Here is a 17810-nt window from a genome sequence, read left to right on the forward strand (position 1 = left end):
TGATTTACTGTGAGACTGCTATAATGAAAGACAGCTGTAAAGCTTGAAAATGTTCTGCTGTTTGATCTTGCTGTAGCTAGAAAGAAATAATTCCCCCTTCGTGCGACTGTGGGTATGTTGCTGTTAGTAAAACAGGGCAGTATTGCGCTTTTGAATAGCAAACTTGAATTCGTGTCATAGAGAGGTCTTGTAGCTCATGAACTGGGCTTCTTTGGGTTGAAACTTATATAGAAGACGTACCCCACCTAGAAGTGGGCTATCAGTCACTAGCTACAGAGCTGTTTCCAAGCAAAAAAATCAGTGAAATCTATATGGTGTGGACCTTAGCAGCAGCTGTTTCATTCTGCAGATCTCACCTCTCCTCTCCCCATTCCAGGATTCCTGAACACATCTTTAGAGGTTTTATAGTTGCAGTCTCTGATTTTCCAGTTTATGCAGAGGACCTGCATCCTCATGCTGCTGCACACAGCACAGAGGCGAAGGGGAAGTCTCAGGGATTTGTGCTACTCTATTTCTTTTTTGCACTCTGATTTTTTTTTTTTTTTTTTCTTTTTGTTATGTGCATTTCAGCTTCCTTAGTCTGTTTTGTTTGCTCTTTATGTTGCTCCTCTTGTTTGGTTTATTTTTGGTTTTCTTAAAATTGGCTTGCATGTTATTGTGCAGCTCTAAAATATTTCTTATTTGACTTTGGCAGGTGTATCCTYACTCCAGTTAGACCATGCATATTTTACAGGCTGTTAATGCTCTCCAATTTGAAATAGCTTCAGTATAATTGAGGAAGCAGCAGGAACCGTTTTTGGAACATTAGAATGTCCACACTGCCCACTGAACTGGGACCTAGCAAAGTACATAGCAAGGGGGACCACAATAAAATTAATGTAAATTAAACATTGCATCCGTCATAATGCATGTGTCCAGTATTTTTATCAGTACAGAAATGAACTTTCAGAGCATCATCTTCAACCTACATTTTTCGAGACTGGTTGGAAACTGAGCCCTGCGGAATTATCAAGTACTGTATGAATTACAGGTAAATGCTCCCCAGAGTTCCAATGAATATGCACATATAATGTTGTTTATTTTCTTAATTGTTGGGCTTAGTCCATGCTGTACTACTTAGCTTTGTAAAGCAGCTAGAGAATCAGTCAAGTTGCAGCCCACACAAAAAACACTTGCCTCCAGCATCACAGATGTTGTGCGAAAGCTGCCTCTCATGTTTCTAAATCTGCTTCCTCCAGTTAGTAGAGTTATCTTCTGTCCAAACCCTAAATATTTTTCAGTCCTCCCTGACATGTGAACTTGCAAATCAGAAACAAGGAACCTCCACCTCTAGTGGAGGTCCCATGTCTCATAAAGAAAGGCAACGAAGCTACCGTGATGCTGATTAAAATTATTTCTGCCTTAAAGTCTTTCAGGAAAGACTGACAGAAGAAACTCATCTTTCTGCGCTCTGGAGAATCTAGAGCTGCCACATGCATTCCTCAAAAGTAGGATGGTTTTGGTAATGTTGCAATAAACAGCATAGATAGTGGGAAAAAGGTACATGTAGCAGAAACTTATAAAATTCAGTGTGTATGAGAAGCTGTCATGCAGAGATATCATCCTTTCAGTTTGAACGTAGGCACACATAGCAACACCTATGTCTGCAAAAAATGTGCATGGTATACTTTTAGTACTTTATTTTTCAGTAGACTGTAAGGAGAATAAATTTTGCAGCATGAGAGTTTTCACTAAGTCCTTTTTCCCTTTGCTTTACCATGTCTCTGAACTGTGTGGGCCAAAAAAGAGGGTAAAGTTCCATTAAGAATTTCAAGCGTGCATTTTAAGCCGTTTAAGTCACTGCAGATTTGATATTAAAGCCCATGTAGACATCAGTAGSTGGAGAACAATCAATGTCTTGGACATTCTGTGTCATGACACAATTACTGGCAAGTCCTAATAAATTCAGCTTGTCAGTGCATATGGAAAGGATATATATATATATTTTAATAAAGTTTCTGAAAGACTATTCATTCACCTTAATGCAAGCACTGCTTAGGCTCAATGGTGAGTGGTGACCTCCTGATCTCAGCGTCAGCAGAACATACAATTTAAGGCTGCTATAGCCAACTGTTAATGGCATTTGGCAATTGTAACATCAGGGATGCTGAATTCCAGTCTTTCTCATTCCAAGTTATGATGGCTTGGTCAGTTGTTTACTCCTGAGCTATTTTGGGCGGTGATCTTGATAATTTTTTGTGCAAGTGGTACCTTCAAACTAATTGTTAAACTAAACTAGGTATAGTTTATTGCAAGTACATGTTTTCTTATCTTGAAAATAATGGTTTATTACTTTCTTTTTTGTGTTGTCCAGAATATGACAGAAGTTGAAACTTGAAAATGTCTGGAAGCAGGTAAAAATGTTTCAGAATGAGTTAATCAAAATACTTCTCATCTGTGTGTTTTATTGTGAAAACCTTTTTTAATATTTTTATTACAGAGTCACAAAAGTCTAAATTTTCATTTTAGAAAGCAAGTGAAATGGTACTTTGGATTAACCTGGGGATTTTTTCTTCAGAAACAACCCATCAAATTTTTAATACTTTTAAGTTGGTTTTTCTAATGAAAATTGTTCAAGGAAAAGGAACCGTGGCAACCCCTATTTTTTTCAGCTCATTTTGCACTGTGTAAGCATTTTGAGGTAGGGAATATTTCCTTTAATATGCAGTTTTAGTCAACTGTGTTGATAGAGCTGTAAATGTGAGATTGGACTGGTATGCAGAGCACTGAAGCAAAACCCAGAAGCACTAGAAGAAATGACATCTTAATTGTCTGTTTTGCTCTGTAGCTTAGTCTCAAAAGCAAATCCCGCTCCCCACACGCCCCTCAAAGCAAATAGTTTGCTATTGCTGTTTTGGTTTGCCTTTGCTTAATGGCTTCTGGTTGTTAAATTTCATGTCATAGGATGGATTTAGGAAGGCTGTGCATGGGCAAGCAGGGGGAAAAGCTCCGTAGTCACTGTCTCCTGTCATGCAAGTGTGCTCCTTGTTTGCCCTCTTCCTTTCTACAGCTTGGTTAACCTGTGTTTGATTAGATGTCCATGGGATGGAGTTTCAGAAGTAAGTAGAAACTGGGAGGCACATTCTTCTCCTGTGAGAATTCACCAGCAATATTTTTTCTGTAATACTAATATTCTGTGGCTTTGAATGCTTTGCAAACGCATTTACTGGTCCATAGCAGTAAAAACCTATGGTATAATACCATATTTATCCTTTTCTCCTTATCAGGGTGATAGAGGCACCACTCTGCCACCCCGGAAGACTATAGATAGTTTGCCTGGAAATGAGTGCAGATTTTCTTGGTCAGAATATCACACACTAACAAAAGGTTTGTTTGAACTAGGAATAGTCCTTAGCTGCAGTATCCAGTTTTAGGGACAAGCTCAGACTGTTGTCCAGCAAATAATTGGAGGCTTGGACCCCTGCATAGCTGTAATGGACTATATAATGACAAATGACTGCCATTTTCCCATCTTGAATCTGTCAAGGGATTCTGCTGAGAAGGATATGTTGGAAATGACGTTGGAGTTTGTATACTGCAGACACTCTGCAGAAATTTTCAGCTGAGTCACCCTGGTAACCAGCCCAAGTGCAAATCATGGTTCTACAAAGGAAAATAAAAGGTGAGAAAGAAAGGTAGGTGAGTCTTCTAATAAGGAAAACCACGTAGACTCTCACACCCTTCAGGCTCCAGTGACTCCTCAAGTGTGGCTTTGTGTGAGGGAGGGAAAGGAGCAAAATGGGGTGCTTGCCATTCGCACTGAATTTTAGTAGAAGTGTAAGACAAAATAAACCTAGATCAGTGCAGCTTCCCCTCAGCTTCCTGGAATATATAAAAGGCTGTTATCCATGCAAAATATTAGGTAGAGAGCAGCAAACCAAAATATTACCCTGATACTCAAATACATGCAGCTGTTGACCTTAGGCTGCACAAAGACGGAAATTTTGAAATTCTTTTCAGGTACTCAGGCTCAGTGTGATGTTGTGTTTTGCCATAATCATTAATTTTTTTTTTAAAAAAAAAGCTCTGTGTTCAGATCTAATCTACTTATGATCAGCTCCCTTTTTAGTTACTACTGTATTTTAAGAAGGCAATTTTTCAACTCTCTACTAGTGTAATTTATCACTTACATTCAASGCTCTGACAAGATACTGGCCCTTGTGTTATGCATAATAATAGCTGCTGCCCTCTTCAGATTYGCCCAATGTGTAGATTTGCTCTTTCTGGAGTTGCAGCAGTTCTGCTCTCAGCTCTATTTTTCTGGTAAGGATATCATAGGGAAACAAAAGTGTTAGTTTCTCATTTAAAAACATGCAATATAAACATGCTGTCTGTGTAATTCAGACTTTTAATGTGTGTATATAAATAGCATGTAGCAGCTTGGTATAAAGTATACCTATATCCTTAAATACAAAAAGACAAATTTGATATAACTTGCTACATGGATGACATGTAATAGGGTAATTCATTACGGATTAGGTACAAAAATGTTGGCAATCAGTACTCTGATTAAAACCTGCTTACCTACTAGTGGCTTTTGGGAGTGTAATTAAGGCAGATTCTTTATAGTCTTTATGTAGAATGATCTGAAATAATCAGAATTTGAGCAGTTCTTTCATATGACGTATCATTATAGGCCTTTAGGTTTTTTTGTTGTTTTTTTCTTCATGATCTAAAGGTTATTTCGTGATCTAAAGCACTAAAATATTTTGGGCATGGTTAGCATTCTAAGCTCCACTTCTCAATGTAAGAAACTCAGTCTAATTATTCACATTTCAATATTAGTAAATATACTATTATACTAAGCTATAATTTCTAGTTACACTTAACTCTGACAGGACCAAAAATTAAAATACAGCTCAGTTTTTATGTATTAGTAATCTAAAAGCCAGCAGCTACAGTGAGTATAGGGTATCAACTGCTTTTGATTCAGGGAATTACCATTGCAATAATTTCAGAGCAACTTTACCTTCTTGCCACCCAAATCCAGTGTTGCAGAATTTACATTGGAAAAAAATATTCATGCCAAGATGCAGATAAGTTCTCATCTGAATATTTCTATAAGCAAAAAAGTGGAATGTGTGTGAAATCTTATGAATATGTCTTTTAGATGTGAATGCACACTTCTTATGGATTCTATATGTGATGGATTAACATTTTCTTAGATCCTCGCCTTCTCACATATACAATTTACAATCTCTCAGCTTATTGCTGAAAGATAAGTTCTCCTGTTAGTACAACGGAGATCCAGAAATAATTGCAGTCTCATCATGAATATGAACATCCAGCTGGGATTTAAAATATCAGTGTCAGTATGTGAAGGGTAATGCACTAAAGCAGAATTCTCGTTTGTGGTCAGTGAAGTGAACCTCTGTATTGTGGTCAGTACGAAACGTCTTGTTGGAAATTACAGGTGCAATGAGAGGGGGAAAGAAGCAGGGCTTCTGAACATGCTGSCTGAAAATTTACGAACGCATCTGTTGGAAAAGATATTTTTAATGAACGTAAAATGTCTTTCCTGAAGCTTGGACACTCAGGGTTAAAACTATAATAATCTTTCCTCTTCCTTTTGATTTTGATGGTTTAGAGGCACCTTAAGCCTGAATACAGATCTTGTTCCACAGTGCCACAATGTCTTCTGATATTGGCTAGTCCTGGGCTGCAACAGAAACAAAACTGTGCACATTAGGCACAAATGTGGTGCCTAAACAAACTTAATACTGTTTTCARTTCAGAGTTCTTTGGTCAGGATGAGTCTGCAGTGCTGTGACTGCAACCCTCTTCCAAATTGAAGGTTTTAAGTCCTGCGCCGATTGTGGATTGGAAAATAAGATTACTTTGGGCCTTGAGAACCATTTCTTACTACAGGCAAACTCTTAGGGTGGCTTCATTATTGTTCTTTCATCTCTTTATTCTATCACCAGACTTAAATACTTTGACTGAATTTTGTATTGGTGTTAATATCCTTATAACTAGCACTACAGAGCAACGTTTTGATTCCTATCTCTACAAAATGAATATCCATTCTACTCCTACGTAGGAAAGTGAATAATTCAAAAGGTTGCACTTTTTGTGATGARTAATCTTTTATTGATGCATAAATCAGGCAAAGACCTCTTATGCCACTGTCTTTCACGTATATTGTCAAACCAAAAACGTGATTGAGATGGGAGGGTTGACTAGGAYACTTTGCAAAAGCAGTATAGCATTAGTAATGGGGACGTCATTTTTACCCAGTCTTTTGAAATTATCATTTAAGTTACAAATGATGCTTTAGTGACTTGCCTGCACACTGGAGATGCTGTGTAGTGTTATTGCAGACTATTGATATATGTTTTTAAATGTACTCTATATCTAATATGTATCATACTTCATTCTCATGYCTCAAAGTTTTATGAAGAAATTGTCAACTTCGTTTAGGAGATGAAAAACCCTATACTGGATGTTGGTTTGGTAATACAGGTAAGAATAGCACYGTAGCCCCCTATATCTAGTGTCACATTTAATAGATCACATCACAGGGAAAATCAATCCATTTATTTTGGTTGGAAACTTGTTTGTCTGTATAAGATTTTGATTGTTACATGAGACAAGATTAGTTAAGTAAAATTCTTTATCTCAAAAGAGCGGTTGAGATAAACATGTGTCCCAAGAACTGCTGGCTTTCTCTCAAATAGGATACTGCTTTTTACTTTAATGAATGTGTTCTGTAGAAAACTTGTTTTTTTGAGCTCCTCTTTAATAAAGTTAAAGGCATTCTTCCTACCGTGTTATCTATATTCCATTCTTAGCACAGAGACATTTTATTCTTTATGGAAATGTATTACAGGGAGGTAAAGCAAACAAAAAGTARTGAGAAGATGAGCTTTCATGGTATAGTAGAGGAAATGTTGAATTTCAGTAAAACAACTAACAACCAATAATGCTACCTGTTTTATCTGTTTGAACACATTTTATATTTCATTCTGGTGCTCTATTAATTCACATAATATGCCTGTTGATAATAGATTTATTTAAAATTCATTAAAATTATAGAAAATTGAGTTTTGCATAGAAAAAAAAGTCTTCAGAATGTTTTGAATTTTTCTCTTCTCCTCTTTCAACCCTTAACATGCACAGCAAAGGACTATTACGGCAGCTTTAATCAAACATCTCCTTGATATTGTTTGCTAGTAATCCTCAAAAGTCTTCACATAAACTCTCATATAAAGAAAGTAGACATAGAATCTAGACCTGACAAATTSACTAGGGTTGTGAGCATAAGGCAACCTAATTACCTGTTACGGAAATAGGSATCTATTTAGCTACAACATTAGAGGTGCCTTGTAGTCTGGTGATTCTCATTTTCGAGCATATGAGAATTTTGCATTTTATTGCCTCAGCAGGAGCTCTGGAGGGAGCAGTTGCTCATTCCTTTGCAGAGCAGGTGCTGCTCCCCACTGCCATCGTGGCTACTCTCTCCCAGTGACTCAGGTGCCCTTCTGCACCGGTGGATTCCCTCCAGCAGTAGAAAGGTAACTTTTTGCTCATTTAATTCTTGGCTGTTTTCCTGATTCTGCTCACAAGGAGGCCTTGTGAGAATGAATAGCAATTGTAATAATTTGGGAATGTGGCTATCTGCCCATTGCACATTGGGGAAGGAAGCTGTGTACAAGCCATCAAGACATTAATAAAGCTTAAGTGTCTAATACTTTTTCCTTATMGCTACATACAGTAAATCTTCCATCATTTATTATGATGTTTTTCACTCTAGTGTATGTTTTTATTTTGTAGTATATTTCTTAAGCAATATCTAATCATACGTCAGTCTAAGCTTTGTAAACCTGAATGTTCTGCAACCCACCTGACCGCTGACCGTATCATATCTATAACAATTACAGGGGTTCTTGTGCCTATGAAGTAATGATTGCCACAGACATTGCGGTGGTTGTGAAAAAGCTGTCACCATACAGTGCCAAGGCAGAGCAGATGGCATGAGTGGCTCACAGTGGCTATTGAGGTACCTTGTTCCCATGATGAAACAGGGACATGTTCCGCGTCTTAGGATTTTATAATAGCACACTTTTTGGAGGTCAAAGCATATATTTTTCAGGTGGCTCTGAGGAGTATTTTGCCTTTGAGATGACTGGATACGACATTAGCTCTGCACTGACAGCAGACACTTTTGAAACGAAACTACCTTCGCTTCTGGAATCTCTGACCTACTGTCTGTCTTGTGAGGTGAAGCCTTTGGGTACCTGCTAACGTAAAGGTGAAGGAACAGAAAACACTGGTACCATGTACATCTGTTAAATTATTGAGGATTCTGAATTACTCTCAGTGGMAATTTTCTCATGTTAATAACATGTTTAGACTCTAAGTCAACACTGAATAATTTTTATGCAATCATCCATATTTTTAAAACAATATATTGAATTTAGGGGATGTTTATGATCTTTTTAATAGAATATAAAATATCTTTTTTTTCCTTTTACTTTARTTCACTAGTAAGTTTTTTGCGTATGTTAAGTTACTCATATTGCTTTCGGCTCAAGAACCCCATTAGAAGTTCATTAGAAGCTGCCATTCATCTATTTTAGGCAGTATAATTTGTGCTTCAAATTATTCCTTTCCAGTAATTCAAGTGGCATGTCTGGCAGAAAAATACAAGTGCATGTACAGAAGCTGGGTAGTCCAAGAGTTTATTGACCTAAGAGGAAGGTATAAAGACAGCTAATATGTCCAGGAATGGCTTTACAAGGTGGCTGAGGAAAAACGAACTAAAGGAGGAAGGGGGCTAGTGAGGAACTAGCCTTTAGGAGCCAGTGACTGAATAGAAGATGGATTGGAATGAATGGGAACGATGATGATGTGAAAAAACAGACAAAGCTTTTCAGAGACAAAGCTTTGTTCTAGGGCACAGATGAGACTGAATTCTTCTTTTTCCGAAGAGATCGAGGCTGAGGTGGTTGGGACTGCAATAGAGATTCCAGAAAAAAAATGTTGATGTATTTTGCAGAGATAAAAGTAGGTGAGGCATGATTATAAATGAATTAAAAAGAAATATCATTACAGGAAATGTATAAGAAGATACAAGCTAAAGCTTATCTAGCTTAGTATGTGAATGACCAAGTAAGCCCAAATAATGTGCAGTAAATTATCCCAAGTCTGTCAGTCCTGAAATCAATTTCTTGCAATTCTTTAGAGCAAGTAGGTATGTTGCATACGGGCCTCAAGCAGCCTTGYGAATCCCTAAGTGCAGGGAAGAAGTGAGACTTTTTTTTGATGAGAATTAAAAGCTTCATAGATAGCAGCTGAGCTGGCCAGAGGTGGGATGCTGCTTTGCATTGGCTGGATAGGCAGGTTAAAACCCAGAGCTCTGTCTTTTGTGGGCCTGGTTGTCAGTCAGTGGTGCTCACACAGGCAGGTGCCTAAAAACGAGCTTCTAATTTACTGGTGGGCCTTTCAGTCTGATCTCCTGTTCTTTCRGGCACTTTTGGTACTGAATTGATTTATTATTTCTTGACGTCAGTCCTTGCTCTGTGTTTGTGTGTTATGTCCTTGCAACAGCTCTGCTAGCAAATTAGCTCACGATGTTTGTGCCACTCTGTTGGTTTTAGATCAGTGCTGACGCTAGCAACGTCATACATGGTTATTGGGATACAGCAAGAAATCTCGTTTTAAGTTCATTTTAGGGGAGAAAATACATATATTATTTTTTAGCCTAACTACACAATATTTCTGCCTTTTGCACTTGTTCACCATGRAAATTTTTACAAGTTTTGAAAGTAACTCAGTTATCAAGTTTGCAAATGCACTGTTTTGCCTTGAGTTTTCATGTCAGTGTACTGCTTTGCTAAGAAACGCTTTAACTAGAGAGTTTATTTTAAATGTGTAATTATTTTTCTAAGGATCTATTTCTGTTTGTGGCAAAGATTGCTTAGGAAGGAGCTCTGAAAATGTTAGACAGAGAACAGCATTCTTACAGTGACGCTGCAGGAATAAATCAGTGTGTGGTGTCAATTAATGTTCCTTCTTGTGTTTTGCCATGCAGGTGGATGGTGTGATATCACTGTGGCTGGTGGCTGTCTTGTGATTTATTTATTTCTAATTTACTTACCAAAAAAAAAAAAAAAAAAAAAAGGACTTTGCCAAAAATCTAGATGGATAAACACAGAGATGAGGTGTGTAACTTTTTTGAGGTAGGTTTTTTGATTTACCTAGAAATCATTCTTTATTGGGACAGTCCTGGGACGTTAAAAAGCAGACGAATGTTATATACATAAACAAAGAACTGTACTGATAATATTGCACTGTTATGGAGACAGTGTTTCAAAATAATATCATGTTAGGAAAGTTTTAAAATTCTCTTCTACCATGATTTTAATTAAAGGGTTGATATGTTGTTATGACGTTGTCTCTGGAGCAAATGACTTTGAGCSAGTGTAAATAAGATCAGGTAATTACCGAGTGGGTCGAGTGGGTTTTGCAATTTAATAGACAAATCATGTATAATTAAATCCCAACTTTCTGCTGCATTTGTTTATTAGACATTGCATTTAAATGTATTGGGTTTTTTTGTTTGTTTGTTTTAATTACTAGAACCTAAATTGTTTGCTCCATGGTTACTTTGCAAGGCCAAGTTGTTTATAGAGAGGAAAGGCACACACGGCACACGTGCCTGCTTATGGGGCAGCTGTGATGTTTGCAGTCCGTTTCTTTTGATGTTCAGAGGGTGTAAACTGACAGCGAGTGCTATTTCTGGAAGAAACGTGGAAGTGTAGTTGAATTATGTAATACTTTGAGGTGTATATAGCTCTTTAAAGAGAAGGTGTGCATCTTAGCTTCAAAACAAGAGAGAAATGCATGTGCTTAGCCCTTCCACCTGTCTGTCCGCACAGGTGTATGCTGTAGTTCTTATGAAAGTAGAGAAATGTTATTTGAAGGACAAGAGGAAGCAGAGGCCACTTGAAAAAGAGAGATATCTTCAACAGTTTTTCTCAGGAATGAGCAAGTTGGTGCATTGATTCACTTGTCTGTTGTGCTCATATACCTGCTGCTGCGGGTATTGCTGTTCTGTTCAGTCCTCATGTGTTTATTTTTTTAAAAAAGACTTATTTATGGGCATGTAAAGAGCACCTCTGCAGGTCTACAGGGCTTAGTCAACATTTAGTCAATGGGCTCGATGAGGATGATTCAGACTGAAAGGGAGAGGATCAAGAGGAAATACAGAAAATAACATCTGACAGGAATATTGTGTTGCTTACTCGTTTAGGTGGAATTTCTTTTAAATAGGAAGTTAATGGCAAGTCTTGTATGACATGGAGATGAGGGTCTTTGAGGGAAAAAAAGGGAGATTCATACATTTACATATGGTGACTATCCTGTTCTTCCTTTAGTTTGATGGATTGATTTTAGTAAAGGACCTCCAGGGACTCGCCTAGATTCCTCTCCAGCATAACAGTGGCCTTAAGTAGCCATTGATCTTGCTTATCCTAGTAGTGCTTTTTCAAGTGACCTGTCATGATGAAGTTCACAGTTGCTAAGGATGTATCTGGCAAGATCAGGCCCTTTACTTACTGTTAGACCAGTCATGAAAAACATAATAATAATAATAATAAAGATTTTAATTTGCTACTAAGGCTAATTCTCCTGAGAGGTGGGAAGGAGAGTTTAATTTTACAGAACTGGAAAGGACAGTTTTGTATAATGCTTCACACAGAATTCCCTTTATTTCTGAACAGGCATCTCTGTCCACCCACACCCTATCCTTTCAGTCTTCATCTGAAATACTCCTCTCAGTAGTACGYTATTAAGGAACAAAAAACATCATAGAAATGGAAAAATATACGCCGAGTATGAGAGTTGGTTGCTACTGCTTTCCAAACGCCTGAGCTTCAGCTAGAACAATTTATAAAATCAGAGATTTTCAGTATTATTTTACCATTTCTCTGCTTTTCTTAAAATATATGAGCTCTCATTCAAGGTAAAGCATCGTTGTGGAAAAGTAGTTATGTTCTGTTGAAGGAGAAAATGGAAAAACTATTCCCAGTATATAATTAAACATGAAGCACTTACCTGTTTTATTTAATGTTCGACTTTCATAATCTACACAGCATTCTTAATTATACGGTGTATTTGTGCATTTTTGCGGTTATAATATATGCTTTTTATTTTCCTGACAATCAAAGATTCTATGGCATTAGTTAGATTCTGCATTTGAACTGAGATTTATGTCTGCTTAAAGCACATGCCACTTTTCTTGAGGAAAGAATGTAATGAAAATACATAGTAAATAGGAAAAATGTGGCTAATATAATGAATAGTGATTATTACAGTGTGTCTGTATTGGTTCTGTATTTGGGTGTACAAAGTTATCTTTTGCTGTCATAAGTAAAATTAAAAACTCGGTCTTTACTGCCCTATGGTCTTTATTCAGTCACAGTTTCCTGATTCTGTAGGTTTCTTTTTACTGCAGGAGGAGGAGATCRTCTATGCCATTTAGTTCAGGATAGGTGTAAGGTTCACATATTTGAAGCTCTGGTTCTTTTCAAGTTTGGTGACTTCGCTGGAATCTCTGGTGGGATTAGAAGGAGAAATGGGAGGCAAAAGGAAGCTCAGGACTCTGTGGTATATGAGGGGGGCATATTTTATTGTTGTGCAAAAGTGAAAACAATTTTGATTCCAAGAGCGAGTGATGAGGAAAAGAGAATTTAGAAAGTCAGTGAGGAACAGGTTTTTGCACTCCACCAGAAAATGTGGATGATGTCAGAGACAGATATGAGGCAATTTATATTTTGGATGAAATTAAGTATTCTGCGTATTTTGTTGTGGAAGAYGGAGATCCTGACCTCCCATCACCTYCTTTTGTCTCCCTCCTTGTTAGCTCTTCTCAGCTAAGTAGAATGCTGCTTCACTGCTATCTTCTCTKTCTTTGTTTAAGAATATTTTAATATTCCTTGAGTGGTTTTTAARTAGGAAAGTGTTTATTTGAATACCTCACAGCATCTGTGCCAGTTGTCCCAAGGTACTATGAAAACTCAATAAGAACAGTTGGATGTTCTTTCTCAAAGCTTGAATTTCTTGTTTCTGGAATACTTCTTCCTCAAGTCTAAAAAAGCTCAAGTCTAAAAAATTCTACACAGGAGATTAAAAATTTACTTTCCATTTACCTGTAAAATTCCTGTGATTACTGCTGCTTTTCATATGGTGTTCTGAAAGGAGAATTTGTCCCTGTAATTTTAAAGCTGGGAGAAGAGTAGGATTAAGAATTTGCTTAATTAGTGCTACCTTTTAAGGTCTATTTTAAGCTCTCTTCCTTCAGCCTGAAACATTTGAYAGTTTCCAAAAATGCAATTTAATCATATCTGATTGCTTGCTGGAATCTGCAATTAACTTCTGTGCAAGTGAATTTGGCAGTATTTACCAGGTACCACATAATTTGCCAGAAACTGCCTGGTACACGTAAAGCATGCTGGCKGTTTATAAGATGGAATAGTTCAGGTTTATAATCAATACTTGTGATTATATTCACTGTACTACAAAAGTACCCCTTACAATATGATATTATAGATTTTACTTCAAAAAACTGTAGACTACCTATGTGAAGACCAACTAGATAATTATTTTTTGTGTTAGAATTAGTTGCTAAGATGAGGCTAACATTTTAAACATTTAAAATATTTTGACATTTTAAAATAGTTCTACATGTGACACCATGTAAAAATTATTTTAAAAAATTTATTAACTAATAGTTTTCATCTCAGAAGACATCTGAAATTCCTTTCCTTCAAAAAGCTTCAAATTGTTTTAGTAAGTTTGCTGCTCTGTTGCCACTCACCTTTTTGTCCTGTTTAGAAATTAGTACTTACCTCAGCTGAGTAATTACAAATGCCAAAATAACAGATGAATTGGCTGACTCTTTGCAGAACTGAAGGAGTTTTGGACTAAATGTTTGCAGTGCCCTTCCATGAGCAGGATTTGGACCCTATCCTATTTTCAAGCCTTCTTCTCTTACAAGTTTATAAATACTAGAYAGTTTAACAAGACTGTCATTTTGCATTTTTTTCCGTAGTTTCTCAAAGGTGAAATTTATAGATGAATTAAGCCTCAAATTAGAAAAACAGTGATTYCGGTTTGGGAATGAAGATCATTAGAAGTTTTGGCACTTCCTAATCTGGCAGAAAGTCTTCCTGTTCCCTTCTGACGTTGCTCCCCACTATCCCTGTGCTCTCTGGCACCAGCGCTGAAGCTGAAGGTTTCTGTCTGCACAGGAAGTAACTATCCATCATACTTCAAATGTGGAATTTTGCAGTTCTTATCATTAGCATGTAAAATTCCCTGGAAAATTATTATGAAATCATGAGGAGGAAAGAGGGAGAGGGAAAAMAAATGGAATACTTGTCTAATCTAAGCAACAGTTGGAACTGTGAAATGTGAAAAGGTTGCAGATGCTCTGTAGCAGTCATGAGCTTTTCAGAAACCATAATTTGGGCACTATTTTGTCAAAAGATGCTGTGATAAACAGGGCACAAATGATGAAATGCTGCTTGCCTGCTTCATTTGGGCAGTCAGACCAAAGACTATGTAGCTCTCTTTTTTCCCAAGTGCAMAGCAGCAAGAATATGTCAACAGCATACAAATGCGGGCATGTCCGGTCAGTTTTCTTATATATATTTCTTACTATGTATTATTTACATTAAAACCAGTAGGAAAATTGTTTAGTTTTATGCTCCTGAGAGGTTAATTGTGCATGAAACTAGTGAATCTTGTCTTTCATTAGCAAGACTGTGCAGATCTTAAATTTCCCAGGAATAATGCATTCCCATCAAGGTTTCCCAGATTCCAAAAGCAGAAAAGGGGGAAACACCACCAAAATAAACAGATTTGACAGTTTATTGTTGAGTAAGCCCATGTAAATYGATGTAAATGGATTGAATTATGAATGGATACTCTCAGAAACACTAATATACGTTAAGATGACATTTAAAAAATGTGGTGTAAAATGTAAAAGTAATATTTGCAGCAACAGCTATTGTAGACTCTCTCCTTTCTTGAAACTCTGTGTAACCCAGTACTTAAGAAGATGACAGAAGATTCATTTATAATCAGATGTGGAGAAGTTAACAAAGTTGACTAAGTGCCTTTTTGAGACTCTAAACTGCCAACAGTCTCTCCTCTTTCTGAAACTGAGCTACCAAATGATTTGTGCAAAATCCAGGAAGTTTGCTGCTCTTGTAAATCTACACAGTTCACGGAGCCATTGTCAATGCAAATTAATGTTTCTTTCAGTTTGTAACCTTTTTGGAAGAGTCTGAGCCTATCTTCTGAAATGAACCTGGAAAAGTATTTGGGAGCATAAATCTTGTAGAGTGAATTGCCATTTCTCTATGTATATATTTAAACTTAAATACTCTACATAATATTTCTCCTTTCACAGAGAACCAAGAGAAGTAAATTGTTCTTAAATTTCCCTCCATTTCTGTTACCATCTGCCCAGCTTTGCCTTCCTGCTTATCTTTTTCTTTTCACTCCAGTTTTATTTCCTCCTGATGTTTATATCATTGCATAACATTGGTGATTCTCCTTTACTCCTATTTTTGCATGTCTTCTCATTGTATATTTCTCATTATTCTTCCCAAATCACTAAAACAGACTTCTTTTCTGTCTTGCAGAATCAGCCTGTGTAGAGCCAGTGCATGTGCTGAGTGATTTCCAGAAACACTAAACTCAGTGGAGTCATCGAAAAGTAATGAAGCTTAAGTGTCTACAAGATCTTTAGTATTTTATTGTCTTGGAAGGGAAGCCACATTCCTGGTAAGGAGGTTCTTGTCAAGAAGATACCATGTCTCAAGGAGACAATTCAGTAGTACAACAATTTGTGTGTTACTAGATTCTTAAGCAGAATATAATGAATCATGAAAACAGCTCTGGCTGCTGCTCTGGAAACAGAACTGAACACAGCAATCCTCTGCTGCATATAAAACATTATAGAAATGATCTTGTCAGGATGATTCAATTAATCATAGAGTGTCTCTTTTAAGATTTGAAGGTCTAAACTCTGTTGTTTGTGCATATACAGTAAACAGAGCTGCTTGAGGCWTTGGATGCAGTAAAATTTGTAGAAATACCTGTGAGCAGGTTAAAAAAAAAGCAGCTGCCAAGTGAAACAAATATGTATCAGTATATCACAAAAAAAAGGTGCTATGGATTTTGAAGACCTAGAAAGATTCTTTTTTTTTTTTTAATATGGAGAATTCATGGAGATAATTCTCCATAATTCATGGAGAATTTGAATCGACTGCATTTGCAAATGAGTGTTGATCTGTAGCTCTGCCATTACACTTCTGCAGTGCCACAATGGCTGAGAGAGACATTGTTAGGCTGCTGCAGGTGGCCAAATGTATTGGGAAAGAGGCATTTCCCTGGAACTTTTAAGTCAGAATTTTTTTGAAGTGCATAGTGTAAATTATCGCAGAAATGCTTGTAGCGCCTTTGTGTGCCGATGCAGGTTTTTCAGTGTGTTTTTCAGTTGTCATCATAAATATAACTGAAAATTCATCACTGTTAACTGYTTCAGTTGACTATGAGAAGACTTATTACCATTCTTTAGCTCTGCATTTTTTTTTAGACAACTCTAATGTATTCCTGCATGTTAAAAGTTGCCAGCACCATTGGCAAGAGTTAAAGATGAACATGAAGGAGTCATACTTTTCTAGATACGATTAGTTTTGGCACAGTGCTTATTCCCATGGCTGGGCCCTGTGTGCGCTGCTGTTCTTGTCAGGCTCATTATGTGTGTTTTCTCTTTCCAAGGCATTGTATCTTGACTGTGAAACAGTCTCAGATTTGGCAAAAAAATGCTCCGAATCTAGCAGCATGCTGTTTTCCAGGAATAATGTGTTCCTTTTAAGGCAGGGAAAGGATTTGGATTGTAAAGAGGTTCATTTTATTTTATAACACAAATCTGGATTTACATTTTGAAATGTCGCAATTCGTAAGTAGCTGCTTAGGAGCGACCTCGATGCTCACTAAGTAATTTATATATCACATATGTGAGATTTCAAGCTGTTTTTTAAATGTTAAAATTATAATAGCTTTAAAAGTTCAATGCTCTTAAGATGACTGTTGACCGTGTGTTTTCCTTTCCAGGTAGCAGTAATGATAATACATGAAAAATTTAAGCTGTTTTCACCTGTACCTTGGCTAAGGAATAATATATATAATATATATAACTGCCAAGATGGCTGTGCGAGGAAAGTGATGTAAACCTATTCTAAATTATAYTGTATTTACACAGACAGAAATTCCTTTGTTGGATTAAATTGCATTTGCACTGCACAATTTGCACAATAAGAAATTAATTTTTTTTCCAACTTTGGAGATAAATAGACATTTATTTGCAAAAGCAAAATCCACAATTGTCAGAGCAGATTTGTGGTAAAAGTGGACTATTTCAGCCCTGAGTTTATTGTGGTAATGTCAAGATTGTTGCAAATGACCACCTGTGGCTTCAGTACACCAATCCACGGTTTGTATTTTAGCATAATTTATTTTGCTTTTCATGATACTGACATTATGGCTAGTCAGGGCCAAAGACCCTTTCATCTAATGATAATACTGAASAGAGGATGTGGTTTTATGGCAATTTAAGAAGCAATAAAATGCCCAGAAATATCGATTTACAGGAAGACTTCGAATTTTGTTGACTCTTAAMAGATTTTGATTTAACATGATAGGGAGTCCATAGTCCTGGAGGCTGAAGTTCTGGTTACTTAGAAATGAATTTTGGG

The sequence above is a fragment of the Nothoprocta perdicaria genome, unplaced genomic scaffold (genome assembly GCF_003342845.1).
Source record: "Nothoprocta perdicaria isolate Ctin4 unplaced genomic scaffold, notPer1 scaffold_32, whole genome shotgun sequence".
In the NCBI taxonomy this organism is placed as follows: domain Eukaryota; kingdom Metazoa; phylum Chordata; class Aves; order Tinamiformes; family Tinamidae; genus Nothoprocta; species Nothoprocta perdicaria.